General features: G+C 38.4%; 1 protein-coding gene across 1 annotated transcript in view; it reads right to left on the reverse strand.

Moving 5' to 3' along the window:
• Nucleotides 1-16547, reverse strand: part of TENM1 (teneurin transmembrane protein 1) — a 251593-nt gene that overhangs the window by 205891 nt on the left and 29155 nt on the right. The window lies entirely within an intron of this gene.

The raw sequence follows: 16547 nt of genomic DNA on the forward strand, positions 1-16547 counted from the left end.
TTCTGACATCTTCCACTACGATTTCTCATATAGATCTTCATGTCCCTAACACAGATACTGTGGCATGCTATGCTCCCCCCCCACCCTCCACGTTTCAGATATTAAAGAGGCAACCAGCTAAATTTTCATATTGTAATACATATATACATTACCTATCATTTGAAAATAAAAAAACTATATTTAACTGTATTTGGTAATTAATGTTTCTAAACATAGACAACAGCAATAAGGGAGCAAGTACCACTTTTAACAGTCTGCTCCACTTCCCTATTTCAACTGTCGTAACTTCTATGCTACAAAATACTATGTGGGAAACAAAAGTTTTCAATAAATTTGAAATATAAAAAAAAATATTATCCTTGACATAATAAAAGCTTTCTTATGCAGAAGCTAAATATTTGTGCAAATGCTGACCTGATACCATCTTAATAACAGATAAGGATAATAATGAAGTTCTTCAGAGTTAGTAACAAAATTTTGTATCAAGAGCTCTATGCTTATTATGAGGCTCAGGATGAACCTGTGAAAGATAACAGAGATAAAATAATCAATATATGTATACCTTTTGGGGTCTTCAGAGGACTGGCTCATCTTTTAACCGTATCTGTGTAATGTGAAGTAAAATAAGCCTTGATTTTGATGAGAATCTGTTAGCATTCTTATAATACAAATAATAAAAATCACTGCCTGGAAGTGTTGTTTAGGAGATTAGAAAACTGCCGAGTGATATGGTTAACACAGTTAACTAAAACCTTCACTTGTGACCTGTGCCTGTGACAGTGTCTTATTCTGATTAGGCTTATTTTTTGCATTTTTCCTACTATTCCATTAACTGATAAACTTCACTGCATATACTGAACACATGTAAGCATTTCAAAGTAAAACTACACAATCTATAAAGAAGAGGCAATCCGGTGTTCCGAGCACAACCAGAGTATTTCCAAATGTTTTAAATTCCACCCAGCAGAATGGGAGTAACTACAGCTTTCTCATCACTACAATTTGTCATGTTTCAGCCTCTGAAATGACAGCTCAATGAAACTGGGCTTTCTACTTATCTATTTTTTTCTAGGTTGACTACAAATTTCAGTCACAGTTATCAGCTTATCACACAACTGAGGTGGTGCAGAAGCATGCCAGAAGCATGTCTCTAACTAATCTCCCCTCGGTGCCCTCATATTGGTAGAAACAAGCTACATTCAAGTGAAAAGTCAAGAAATTAATTCAAAGATGTGGAGTTATGAAATGCCATTGAGTTTGGTAGGCATTTAAAAATCTATCAGGTCAGGCTAGTAGAAGGTTGGTCCTTGTTCTGCTGTTCTTAAGGAAATAAAATGACTGATCAGAAACAGAAAAACAAATACATTAAAATACTTGTCATCTGTTTTCAGATCACTATCTCAAAAACAAACATGGAGAAAATATTTTTAGAAGTAATTAAATCAGCCAAACACAGTGAGCCTGTAAGAAAGACCTACTTGTAGTGGAGAATTTCTAGGCAACTGTCCCTACCTGTCTTCTTCCTGTTATGGTGGCTCATTGGAAGCATCCAAAGAAGGGTCCAAATCTGAAATTACCAACACAAGCTGCTTGACATACACCAGTTGAAGAACTCCTCCAAATACAATTATTATTCATAAGCACAAGCAAACGCTCGACTGCCCAGTCAGCTGTTTTTTGGGATGTTTGCTTTTCTTGTATTTGCACATGGATCAATACATGAAAACAAGAGGAGGAATTCTCTAATCTGATGAATTTTGAAAGACTTTTCAAATTAATTGTAATTTTGATGTATCAGTTGCGCAAGTCAAGCTAAAAACCAACAGCAAATTGATCAACCGGGATAAACAAATTTCACACTTTTCACCTGCTTACCTTTTTAACTTGAGTAGAGACTGATTTCAGTGCAACCACTCACATTTATGAGGTATATAAATGCTGCCAACACTCGAACACTTTAAGCTGCTACAAGTAGCAGCTGTACTGAGACAGAGCAGGTGTGTATTTGCCACCTACCAGAATAAGCAACGCAGCCAACCCCAAACTTGCATCCTAGAGGACTATGCACGAAGAGGCTGACATACACGTCAAAAGATCTCTCTCTGCATCGCAGGAGTATTAGTTCTCCAGGAAATGATTGCTTTGGAAAATTATACAGACGTTTTAAAACTAATTTAACACCTCCTGTTTCCACTTCTTGAGTTAGCTTGGTTTTTCTGCTTCATCAGCACACTGATACTTATTTAGGATTCAAGCTTCAGAACATTATCAAAGACTTTATCAACATCATCACAGAAATGTGTTGATGTCCTCAGAGGACATAGGAGACTTGAAGAGAGGCAAGCAACCAGAGAACATTATGGCAGGAAGGAGGGAAAGCAGCAGGATGAGAAGCTCCTGCTACGTATTTTTGGCAGCTACGTTGTACACCTGAACTAGACAACTATACTTCAAAGAGTACTTGACTACTATTTTTTTCTCCACAGGCATACAGAACTGCAAATTACATGATAATATACTGAAAGGGCAGCAACGACAGGGATAGCAGTGCAGGAGACTATGGTTTTTTGGTGATACAGGGAATTGCTGTCAAATATTATCATCAAAACATGATCTGAGCTGGCAAAGCTATCAGCCAAACATCTCCACTTTGTGGACTACCCGTGCTGTTTCCAAGCTGGCTGCAGGTTATTTCTGTTTCCGCACTCTGGCTCCTAATGCAGATTTCCCCAGTGGGAACCTACAACCTGAGCTCTGCCAGCCATCTAGCGCCCGGATCAATTTACAGGAGTTCACAGCCAGGAATTATATTTTGTTTCATGACTGCACAAACCTTAAGCTTTGGAAGAAAATAATCTGAAACCATTTAAAATTGGCAACGCACTGCCATTTCTTTTAACAGAGGCTTCTTGCCATAAATTTGACCATGATTCAGTATCTTAAGAGTTCTTACTGAGCCTGAGAGAGAAACCCAACTGAAACTGCAGGCTTTGACATCGCTTTCTGCAACGTGAAGGGATATGTGGGGGTTTTTTTTCTTTTTTTTCCTTTTTCCCAAGCAGAAGGTAGATAATCATTCTAATTATAGAAGCAATGAATGAACAAATAATTCCACAAAGATTTATGAAAAAACCCAATTGATTTAGACTGTTTACTTATTTTATTATGGGTCTTTATTTAACATTAATAAGCACTGTTTAAATTCTAAAGTAATTGCATATAAACATGTTTATTTTATTGTATGTACAGCTGTAGTACTGTTTAAAAACGCATTCAGTATAAAACAGTCTTTCTATGGTTTTTTTTCCCCTTTTATTTTCCAGATAGTTATGATTTAGGTTTTTTGCCTATATTAGCCACCAACCAATTTATAAGATACCTACAAGAAAGCTCAAAAAATTCCGCTATAGTTGCCTGGTAAAGTACAGAAAATGCTTTCTATTTGATTTTGTATTAAAAGGAAATGAGATATCATAAGACTAAAATGGTGATGCCATCCTGAAAGATATTTTGAGACAAAATGCAGAAGACTGTCTTCAGAGAAAAGATGTAAACAAAAATGAGTGACTGAAACAATGTGGACCACTTCAGATATGGATGAGAGGTACCAGGGATCAGAAATGAATTATTATGCTCTAAAATGATCCAATAAAAATTGAACTGTAGTGCAGTAATCAGAAAATGTATTGGAAAAAAGATAGGTTAAAAAAAGAAAAAGGAGCTTTCAAGTACTGTAGGTTATTAGCTACTACGGAGAAATCTGTATTCAGGAGATTATATTTCTAACAAAACATGCACACAACCAAACACAGCTGAATTTGCTGTTCAAAAGGAAGTGAACTATAAAAATTAAAAAGCTAGAATGGAGACAGAATCACAATCTAGAATAAAAATAATCAATGTAACCATCAATAGGAATGTCGAGATGAACATTGTACTGACTGAACACACAGCCATGCAGGCTTGAGGAAGAATGACTCAATTATATTTTTCCCCATGGGCAAAGACATAAAAGATAGTTGTAGACACATAGAGCGCATCACAAAAAAGCATTTGGGCAGCGCCCCTTGTTAGAAAGGAAGAACTGCAATTCGAAACAGTGAATAATTGCAGACGCTCTGGAAGAAAAACAGTCGGGCTCTACTGCCTTCGGCAGGGAAGCCCTGGCACACTGCAGCCACTGCACCCACCTTCACAGGTGCTCACCAGCACTTGCTAGCCCCCCAAATCCCACAAAATGGGAGGGAAGGCCTTCCTTTATCGAAGCACTGGGACAGCCACGTTCTTACCAATTGCTGGGCTGGGAGAGGGAAGGGCTGAGGATTTTTGAAAAAGGCACAAAGCCCTTTAGTAGTCTGATGTTAACCCGGGCATTGGAGAGGTGGGATGCAAAGGCTTCGTTGTGAACCCGCACCACAGATCATCTTTCATGTTCTCTTCCTATCAAAGTGGGCAGATTTCTCAGGACTGCAGCATCCCTTATGCCACTGGCACCGAGAAGACACCAAAGGACAGCAGAGACTTGGCAGAACACCAACAGCTAACCCCAAACACACGGACTACGTACGAGCAAACATACACTGCTAACAACCGAGGGTGGCATCTTCCTCAGAACAGCAGCTTCTAGCTCCTCTCTCACTACGCCACAAAAGTATGGCTCTTTCAGTCACATTCGGGCTACTGAGATAAAAATGGATCTTGACAGTCAGGATAGCACATTAAGACCTGAGTGAGTTGACTATATCGTTGCACCATTCCACAAAAGGGAAATCTAGGTTGCAAAGCCGTGCATAAACATGGTTTTTTATTTATGCTGAACTAATTTGAATGAGCTACTATAAAGAAAATGTATGTCACCTTACTTACCAAGACGTGACCTTCGGGCAGGTGTAAACCAAGCCTTTTATAATTATAGCAGGAAGGTAACCACCGTCATAACCTAGGTGCATATTCACTACCTCTATCTCAACCTTTCAAAATGAGTTTCTGTGACTAGAAACGAGACTTCATCACTACCACCTTCCTTATAAAAGGAAATTATGTAATACTCCGGGAAGTTTTTTAGTCTCTTGAGAAAAATTCTCCAGTACATAAAAACAAATTTGGAGATTTTCCTTTCACCAGGAGCTTTATCCCTTTACAGCAAGAGTTCTGCCCCTACCTGTGATCAGCAGCACAACCTAAAGCAGCATCCCTTTCTGACAGCATATGAGAAAATGCAATCCATTGCCACCCCCTAAATGCAGCTGTATCGCAATCAGTAAGATCCGGCACATGCAGACCACCAGCTAGCAGTCACAAAATACACCGCTATCTTATGAAGCAGTCTGAGAACCTGCAACAGTAGCTATTATTCAGGTATGTTCTGCTTCTAAGATTTTTGTGGTAAACAAGAGGCAAGCATCCAGAAATTATTCTGTCACAAAGAACACAAATGATGGCTGCCCCATCCCTGGCAGTGTTCAAGGCCAGGTTGGATGGGGCTTTGAGCGACCTGGTCTGGTGGAAGGTGTCCCTGCCCACAGCAGGGGGGTTGGAACTAGATGATCTTTAAGGTCCCTTCCAACCCAAACCATTCTATGACATTCTATGATATGAAAAGTCTCTAGTGCTGACCTGTAAATATTGCAGCACTCAGCAGATCCCATTGACAATGCATGACTAGCCAGCAGCTCTATTATGTGATCCCAACATCAACAGTTCAAGCAGATCAAATCAAGTAAGATTCAATTCAAGTAAACTACATCAGATACTTTCTGACTGTGCAACTGGAGGTATGTTTATGACAAATTATGCAGAAAAACATAAATTCAGAGCATGCATTATGATTCTGACGCTTCAATAAACAGTAAACTACTCGCTCTAAAAGAGCTTAGCATGACTGGATAATAACAGAAAGTTTGCTGTCTAAAAAGCACTGTTTGGGGAAAAGTTAATCAAATATGATGTTCTCAAACCAAAAGTGCCACTTGAAATTGCTGTTGGACAAAGCAATGAAAAGGGCACTTAAGTCTAAACAACACTTACTGTGTCTTTGGTACATACAAAGTACATGTATTAATTTCTGTTGTACATTTTTTACTGGGTCTGCATGGCAAGGTTTTGGTAGCGGGGGGCGGGAGGGGGCAGCTACAAGGGTGGCTTCTGTGAGAAGCTGCCAGAAGCTTCCCCCATGTCTGACAGAGCTGATGCCAGCTGGCTCCAAGATGGACCCGCTGCTGGCCAAGGCCAAGCCAATAAGCGACAGTGGTAGCCTACGCCTCTGTGACAACATATTTAAGAAGGGAAAAAAAAGTTGCTGCAGCACAGAAACTGCAGCCAGAGAGAGGAGTGAGAACATGCAAGAGAAACAACCCTGCAGACCCCCAGGTCAGTGAAGAAGGAGGGGTGGAGATGCTCCAGGCGCCGGAGTAGAGATTCCCCTGCGGCCCGTGGGGAAGACCACGGTGAGGCAGGCTGTCCCCCTGCAGCCCAGGGAGGTCCACGGGGGAGCAGATCTCCACCTGCAGCCCGGGGAGGACCTCACGCCGGAGCAGGTGGGTGCCCGAAGGAGGCTGTGACCCTGTGGGAAGCCCACGCTGGAGCAGGTTCCTGGCCAGACCTGTGGACCCGTGGGGAGGGACCCCACGTTGGAGCAGGCAAAGAGCATGAGGAATCCTCCCCCTGAAGGATGAAGCGGCAGAGACAACGTGTGATGAACTGACCATAACCCCTATTCCCCATCCACCTGTGCCGCTTGGGGGGGTTGGTAGAGAATTTGGGAGTGAAGCTGTGCCTGGGAAGAAGGGAGGGGTGGGGGGAAGGTGTTTTTAAGATTTCGTTTTATTTCTCATTACCCTACTCTGGTTTGATTGGCAATAAATTAAGTTAATTTTCCCCAAGTCGAGTCTGTTTTGCCTGTGATGGTAATTGCTGAATGATCTCTCCCTGTCCTTATCTCGACCCATGAGCCTTTTGTTATATTTTCTCTCCCCTGTCCAGCTGAGGAGAGGAGTGATAGAGCGGCTTTGGTGGGCACCTGGCATCCAGCAAGGGTCAATCCACCACACATTTACTGAAAAATAATTGTAGGCAGAAGGAAAATCATATTGCACTTACAGTTTAAAAGCTACATTGAAAGATGTGAGTAATACCCTTTTGACCAAATGTGTTTTACTCCACTGACTAATTATGGAAAACCTGGGGTGTGTTTGTGGCACGAAGACCCCCTTTTGCTTGCTGTCCTTCCATAAGACAAAGGCATTGCTTGAGAGTGTAGGAGAGAGCCACTTAATACTGTTACGAACACTAAGGAACCCACCAGGGAATTATAGCTCAGTGGAGTGACAGTACGGTGAAGATCCTACAGGCAAACATACCACACCACATGGAAACTCTCTAGAAATGGCTTCACCCGTTCCTACAGAAAATATAGCTTTGACTCTTCCTTGGCCACGGTACTTGATTGATAGGAAACGTAACAATATTTTGGAAAAGACAAGAATAAAGCCCCATGAATTCGAAGCTCATTTACAAATGTGAAATCATTTCAGCTTCAAAGCAAGTGACATGCTTACTACATTGATGTAAACAAGCCCAAAGCAACATTTGGTAATGCTCATTACAATGACTAGATTCAAAAGCCAAAAGAAAATTAACAGTTCATCAATAACATTCAACAGTTCCACAAATATACCCCTAAGACAAGACAACACTGGCTTCATCAAACTGGAGTCATACTCTGCAGTATTTATTAGCATAACCAATGCTAACACTCTATGGGATCTTCAGATAAAGAAAAACAGGGAGAAAGTCTAGTAGCTGGAGTCACAGAAATTCAAAATCATTGATATTCATATGTCCACACTTGTTCAACATGCATATCATTTGGGGATAGGAGGACATTTAATAGATACAAACATTTCTCTCTTGACTTGCCTGTAGTTAAAATACTGAAGCTTTTTCTTCTTTTAGTTCTAGTGCACCATACCATCTTGATTACATTTCTGACGATGTCAGAGAAGATATAAAATCCATCTAATGTACAAACTGATGAGATGGGGAGGGAGGAGTGCTATGAACCATAATAAATACTATATACAGTTTAGAAGTACCCTTAACTTTTGTCCCTTGGTTTTTTTACATGCTTTTGGTAGCTTTTAGCAACATTTCTAACAATAGAGCTGAACAACCCTCACCTGATGTCCTAAGTCATCCTCACTCGCAGGCATTTCCTCCCACACATAAATCTTTTAGGAAGTGTGGTTTCATGGAATAAAAGAACCTCCAGACCACTGACATTCCCCAGCTCCTTTTCTGGATAAAACCCAAGGCAAAGGAACATAGTTACTTCACAACATTTGGTTTCTGTTGCCCGAAGGGCTGCTTCTCTGTACTGCCAATAGATCTCATGGCGAACAACTTATGATCACATGCTGACACGTGCTGCTCAATTGAAAATCAGCGTTGTGAAGCACTGTATAAAATCTACATTGCAAATCATCTGGAGTAGAAACTTAAGATAAGAAAACAACACTGGCAATATAATTAGTCATCAGAATATGTGAATCTAATTAAAATATTACTCAAAAACATCTTTTAGGGAGAGGAAGCAGCCTGCAGGAATTATTCAGTGCTCCTAGACCCATATTGTAGAAGAGCTAATTATACACAATTCCTCTTATGCTCATATTACAAAATAAAAAGTTAGGGTGTAGAGCTAGGTATGATTAAAGAAAACAAAATTAATATCCAAAATACTGAATTTCATTTCGTAAGACCTGTATATGAAAGCAAGTTGAAACAAGCAGTATTCAAATCTGCATTATTCTGTACAAACTAACTGTAATTTCATATACAACTTCCCATTCTTATCCTATTTTCTATTGCAGAAATAAGAAATAGTCTAATATGTTTGGTTTAGCTTTCACTTTTAGAAGACTATGAATGTTGCAGCCATGGGAAGCAGCCACTTCCTCCATTTCCTATGTCTCTTCTAGATGGGCTAACCAAAGATATTTGCTACTATCAATACTTCCCACTTGTAAGATGAGGATATGCTAATATTTGTAACTCTGAATAATACAGATTTATGCTGATCTTCATCTTACTCCTAAGCCCGAGAGGAAATGAAATACTAACAAATTTGAAAATGGAAGATAAGACTTTCTCATGTAATTTAATACACAATGAATTAAACGGGTAAAAATGAAAAAAGGTTGAAGAGGCAGAACGAGCAATCTTTTGTCATCCATGGTAGGACAACAATAAATTCTTAGAAGATCTCATACTGTCAAGAACAAATATATTTAGATTAAACCTCGCTAGACCCTAAAAGGATAATTTGTCAGTATTTTCCACTTTTCTACCAATCCTGCACTCGTTTGCTAGATCTCTTGTTTTTTTGTCTCACTTAAATATTAGAGTTTGGAATAGCTGAAAAACATTTTGCTAGCAAGAAGAAAAAAGCTCTAGATATCTTTGTATTTAAAACCATACTGGCTGAGGGTATAAGGAACCAAATACGAGTAATTTGATCTTATTTATCTAGTAGCCTTAACTATAATCTTGTATGGTAAGTAATTCACCAGTTTTCCTGTTAGCCTTATTTCACACTAATGATGTTCCACTGGCAGCTTTCAGCAGAACATCCCAAACTTTGATGAAAAACAGATTCCAACTGTCAGGAACTTTTACATTTTGAGACATATAAGTGAGAATTGCTTATATTTCAAAATAAGTATTAAACTAAAATAAATAATTTATTCTATATAAAATATGACCGTAGGTTGTTTCTGTAAAGCAGATTTCTGACCTTCTAATACATTTTAAACTTTAACCAACAGAGATGAGAAATAAAACATATTATAAACTTAATAATAAAAAAACATAAATAAAATATCAGGATTGGCATGTGATTGTTTAGAATGGAACTGTTCCCAGCGATACACTAGTCCAGAGATGTCCTCATGTAGAATTCATGGTAAATGTTTAACAACAGAAGAAGTATTTTGTTCAGCGTCCCCCTAGTCTCACAAAGATTGCTGAAATGAAGAGTCAGATAATCCTCACGCTTTTGCATCGCAGCACTCTGAAGGCAGGAGCCTTACTGCCTATCCCATCTCATCTTTCCCTCCCTGTGGCAGGCTAGATAAACAGAGCTCCCAAGAACTGCAGCAGCACTGCAAAGTATTTGTGGGAATACTTTTCCTGCATGCTCATTTCCACCTGAGAAACTCAAAAGGATTTAGCAGAAAGAAGGCGCAATAATTTATATTGCTACAGGCTCCTTAAGCATAACACAGGGGAGAAAAGCCAAGTGATTTTTTTTGAGCTCTAGTGCCAAGTTACTCATTTCTGGGATAAAAAGTAGACCTGACTGTTTTCCTCAGGCTTCCCTCCCTCCCCTCTTTTAGCTACCCATGAAAGAAAACAAAACCGCAGGGCTAAAAATATTACACAACCTTGCGCAAATCCACAGATACTTTTTACTATGTGGTGGGCAAAAGTAATTTGGATTATGGAATATAAAAAATATTTCTACTATGTTCTAAATATTGTTTCATTATCTTCAACATAAAATATTAAACACTGTGTAATATTTGTCTTTAAATTAGTGTTCACTGGGCTTAAAAGAGAATCACTGTAAACGGAATGTTTTAACATTGTGTCCTGATTTTAATATACTCTATGAAAACTGTAAAGATTAAAATAGCAGATATGCAGATACAATGCCCCTGTCAGTCAGAAAAAGTAATGAAGATAGTCCTTTTAAAAGGCAGGATTTTCCTCACAATACTGACAAACAACAACTCATCATTAGCTGAATTTCCACATATGAGCAATTTCATAAATGGCTTAAATACTAGGGGCACAAACGCAAGACTTTCATAATATTACAACTGAGGTGATGTTACAGTGCTCACAGAAGCATCTCACACTTATCCAAAGCAATTCAGATGACTTACATGCTTCCTTTGAGACAGTAACATTGCCAAAGGAACCACTCTGAGGTCAACAAAAGCAACTTGCACTCTTAACAACTCCAGCAGAGCACTTACAATGTCAATGTATACTCCAATGCTCCTCAAAAGGCATCGCTATGTTACTGCAGAGATTCATGTGCTTCCTTTGACACTGAGGAGGCTTCTTTGAAACAACAGCAGAAGCAACCGACATAAATACCATCTAAACACTACAAAGGGGGAAAAAAACCCACAACAAAAGCAAAAGAAGTCTTATTAAGGGAAGATTAGTGGCCCTTTTCTGTCAAATATCAGAGAGTATCATATATGAAATATCTGACAAGCTATAGTAAACTCCAGAAGTTGATGGAATTTCACCGTGGGAGTTTTGTGTTTTAAGTGATGAGGTTGCCTTAGTCTGTTAGGTGACTAAAACCATCCAACAGACAGGAGTGTACAAACATGAATGCAATCCATGCCACGATAAAAAGGCAAAGTAAAGCACACTAGGAATGAAGAGAAAAATATTAAATGGCACAGATGGAATGAGATTAAGACTAATACCTACCTTTATATTTTCAAGGCTACTTACACATATTTGACCTAACTGCTCTACTTGCAAATTAGTAACTCAATTTCTTAATTGTACCATTGTAAATAGAGTGACAGGACAGGAGCTAATGGAAATACTTCAGATACAGCCATCGTTATTACAAACACAATCCTGCATAGAAAGTCAGTCACATGCATACTTCTTCTCAGAGCATGTATTGTTATTATAATGTAGCTGCTGGTAATCATTTCCTGAAGAAATGAGAAAGCCAGAGATCAGCTTTAATGCCTGGCTTGTTTACAAAATAACAGTAAATAACAGCAACATTAATCCCAATGCTCTCACTTTCTCACATTAAACACAAGACTTTTATGAAGAGCCAAATTCAAGTCTAATTTAAACAGGTGTGAATTCACAGTAGGTCTATTGACACACACCATAAATTAAACCAGAACCTTGTCCTTAGCTAAATCCTCCCCATGTTTGAATAACTACAGCATTCACAAAGCTGTGTTTTTCATACAGCATCAGCAATTCCAGTATTTTCTTTACTAATTAAGCATCTTTATGCCTTTAATGGATACTGTTAAGATACTGAATCTGAAGTGCAAAGAGCTGGGGTGACTTGCCCAAAAGTCACCCATCTGCCCAGCAATCAAAGTGAAAAAACCCCAGAGATTTAGGGAGAGTCAAAAGCTCTGTTAAATGGACCACTGCTCACACGGTATAAAACAAATACTTCGGTGAATTACCCAAGATTAATCTTACATGTTTCTATGTCATTAAACTCAGCTTTGATCCGTAACCTACTAATCTACTACATCCACTTATTAATATATGGCTAATATTATTATTCTATCTTTGCACTCTGATGTTTAAATTTATTGATATTATTAAAATTATTGTTCCAAATAACATAAGTGTATAGGATCAGATTCTAAGAAAGAAGTTTCCCAATAATTTCTGTGGGAAAAAGGAAACAACTACATTTTTTCATAGCTGCCCCCCCCCGCCCCTTGCCTTGTTTTTAAAAAGACAAATACGTTATTTAAAAAAAAAAATCCCCTGGCCAGATCTCAAGCACTCTAAAGCTATATTCCATGACCAGTCTAGTGGTATTTCAGCCTGTACTAACACCCTAATTTCTTGCCTACAAGTCTCAAAGAAGCTGTTGTGAACTATAGCCAATGCCTTGTTGTCATAAAATAATGCAGCCAAAGGAACTGAACATGAATCTGGCTCCAAGACTGAGTGTGCATTTCACAATACACTCATCCAGTACTGGGAATCCAGTACTCTGCTATTGGTTCTCACTACTTAGTAGAGAAAGAATAACTAATTGCATTAAAAGATCTGTGTCAGGAGTAAGCCAAACAAGTCAGCCTTTAAAGTACTTCAAAACAATCTGACAACCTGAAACAGGTTAAAAATTGTGTTATTGTAGAAATGGCTCAACGTCCATACTAGCTTTCAGCCGAGATGTAGTAGCTAAAAGCATAAGAGTTGATGGTTGTGCAAACAAGTCATGCATGGATCAAAAATGGATTAGGGCAAGGCATGGATGCACTTGAGGTAAAATTCATCACTTCACAGCTGCACAGACATCCTGTAAAGCAGAACATATGAACTGCATGAACAGTTCAATGGGGAAGAGTATATGGATACAAAATGGAGGGTAATCTCCTTTTGAGTACACTAGCTAGTGTGGGATGCAGGTCCATGTCACATGATGTAGTTTCAGATGTCTGTCTGAAGACCGCCCTTTTTGTAGATCAGGGTTGTACCCTCTCCTGGACCATAGCTTTACTCCGGAAAAAGAAAAGAAATAATTAAATTTGCCAGCTCAGTAATCTGGCAGACTAAACCACTGAACTCAATGTTCTGATATGCTGCAATGACAGATACCATTGGTTCAGTGAATTGCGGGTAAATGTAGGCTTCTTCAGTGGCATAAAGTAACTATTTTTGATAATGTTATTCTGTAGTGTTTCTGTCTGAAATTTACATTCACATGTTGTAGAGTAACACTGTTCATGTTTAAATAGAGCTATTTATACTATACCAGAGATAAGCAATGATCCCCAAGGAACTGGTCATTCATTACTTGTAGTTAATATATATTTTGCTTAGCCTCAGGCAAAGCTGAAGGCAGTTTGTGCACTAATAGGCTATTATTAGTTGCCATTAACATTGACAACACTAATTTAAATGGGAATGTTGGTGTTTCACACAATCTGTTCAATGCTGCCAAAACAACCAGAGTATGTTTAAACAGTGATTATGACAGAGTTGGTGTGTCTGTGAAGGAAAATAATCCTCAAATAAATTCTTAAATTGGGCTACTCAGAATACATAATGAAGTATATATCCTGTGTCAGGAAACCTCCTGCTAGAGCTTTGAATGGATATGAGAAATTCAAGGAACAGCTAAACAGAATAAAATTTGCAAAAGTGTATTTGCTTCAGATCCATGGAAAGCAAAAGAATATCCTGAAAGCAGGTCTACCAGAGTCCACACACTTGGTTGTCCTAATGTTATCACACAAAAAGCTATTCTGCATTTGTGGCAGAATTGTTCTCATAGATGAAAAGAAAAAAACCCAAACAAACAAACAAACAAAAAACCCAACAACAAACCCCAACTGACCTTTTCAAAACACAGACAATAATAGCAATTAGTTTTCTCAAACAATGCAACTGTATCTTCCTCATTAATTTTACTCCAGTTACAAATAGCTGTGTTCACATGCCATTTGGTCAACCCTTCGAAAGCCAGAATTTCTAAATATCGATTTTTACAGCAATTATACAGTATAATGGACACTAGCATTTCATGAACTTCAAGCAACTGATCTTATGCACTCACCCATTTTCACACCACAGAAGTTACTGGCTGGCACAAAGAAAGTACTTCCATGGCAGGATCTGACAAGGATAAATGCAACACTTGTGGCTCTCTGATAAAGCCCCTGGACTGCATAGAAATGGAAAGATGTGCCATCTATTACTTCATTTAAGTAGAGATTTAGGACCTTCTGTATTCAAAGAGTGCTTTGTTACTGAGTGCCAACCCCGACGGAAAACACACTGCTCTCTGGATCAGGAATCTTGACTATGAACTTACCTGTGAAGTACTAGATAATATAAATGAATACAGCTTGAACCATCACTGTCTTTAAAATTATCCACATTAACTTTCAAGACTGTAATTATTATAATGACTCAACGCCACAGGAAGCACTGATACATGCTCTTTTGACCCTGCCTGGAGACAACTAAAGAGTTCAAATGGGCTTGTGCTCTCAGTTTCTCTCTCTTCCTGCTTACTCTTGCCCTCGCTTTCCTCTCCCAATGATTTAGTTAAAATTTGTATTCAAGTACCTAAAACACGAATCCCTGATTAAAAATTTGTTATCAAGCTTACAAAGAACCAAAGCCACATGCAAAAGGACTACTCTGTTCTATTCTAGACCATGCAGGAAATGAGTTTAAATTTATTAAAATCATTCTCTGAGACAAACATTTACAAGAAGCCACTCCATTCTTCGTTGGTGAAACACAATGATTATGTGTCCCTATCTGAATGCCACTTAACCCATGGTTCCTGCACTGTAGGACGATGAAGGTAAAAAAAGCATTTCCTTAACTACCTACAATCATTTTCACCTATAGCATGATGACTTATTTAGTGCAACTTGTACAGCTAGCGAAACATCATGAATACCCAGCTGCACCACTGCATTCCAGACTGAAATACGTAAGTTGGTTATACACTTAAACTGCTTTCAATACATCGGCTTCCTAGCACCTTAAAACATAAATGATTATGTGTATTTCTTAGTCTGAATGGTACAAATATGCACATTCCTTTCTCATGCAGCATTCCCTTTAAAAGATTTTCATAGTTAAGGGTCAACCACTTCCAAGCAGACCAGATTCAATTCCTTCAGCCACCATGTAAAACCAAATGTTTCAGGAAATCATGCAAAAAAACCCCCAATCCCAAACAAACAAACCCTACTCAACAACACTTTACAGAGGATGGATCCCACACAGAATGTGGCAGAAGCAGGAAGCCAGAAGGCAGGCATCCATTGATCATCATGCAAATGGGGTGGCATCTGAAAATTAACTGATTCCATCAACACGATACATTGTGATAGTGCAGAACGCTTAATTCTCAAAGGCATATTTAATTAAAAATGAGCTGTGCACTAAAACCTTTTTTTTTTTTTTTAAAACTCATACAGATAATCTGATGTCTTTGAACCTATACTGGACAATATCATTCGTATTGACAAACACACAGATGAAATTATAATTAAATTACCAGCTTCGTATTTGACAAATTCAAAACACATAACTGTAGAAATGACATTCATGACTAAATTCTCTTCATCTTATGACTATACATCTACTAAAATGTATCACTGTCAACACTGAAATGTCAATTTGCTACTTTTACTGTTTCCCTATCTCTTACCCAGTTAAAAATGCATATTCAACTACATTTAGACTTGCCATAACTTGTAGCTATTAAACACAGAAATTAAAATATGAGCTAAGCTTGTTGATCTTAAGCATGATAAATTTGTTTACTTATAATACTCTTTAAGGAAACATTTAGAGCAGATTTTCATTGATTTTAATGCAGAGATAAAAAATTATTAATTCCCCCTGTGTTACTTAATTAAATACACATTTTCCCCTTACGTGACACACTAAACCATAAGAAAAGCGAATCGGTAAAAAGATCCTGAAAGAGAACAAATATTTTAAAAACCCCAACCAACCAAACAGAAAAACACCAAACCCACAAACTGCCCCCCCCAAACCTAACCCAGAAACCCACCCTCCATATGCAGAGAAATTCAAAACTGATATATGACAAAGACCTGCGCAACCTGTCCTACTGATAAAGGCACGTCTTCAGGTATAGCCTGAAATTACAGGTAAATAGAGCATTTAGGATTGCAGGTTGTCTTTCTGAAGTCACCTGGCTGTAGAGACTTAAAGCTACGCCGAGAAGCCAGCACGCAGAGGATCAATTC

This window comes from Haliaeetus leucocephalus, unplaced genomic scaffold (genome assembly GCF_000737465.1).
Source record: "Haliaeetus leucocephalus isolate CR32 unplaced genomic scaffold, Haliaeetus_leucocephalus-4.0 Scaffold262, whole genome shotgun sequence".
Classification (NCBI taxonomy): Eukaryota; Metazoa; Chordata; class Aves; order Accipitriformes; family Accipitridae; genus Haliaeetus; species Haliaeetus leucocephalus.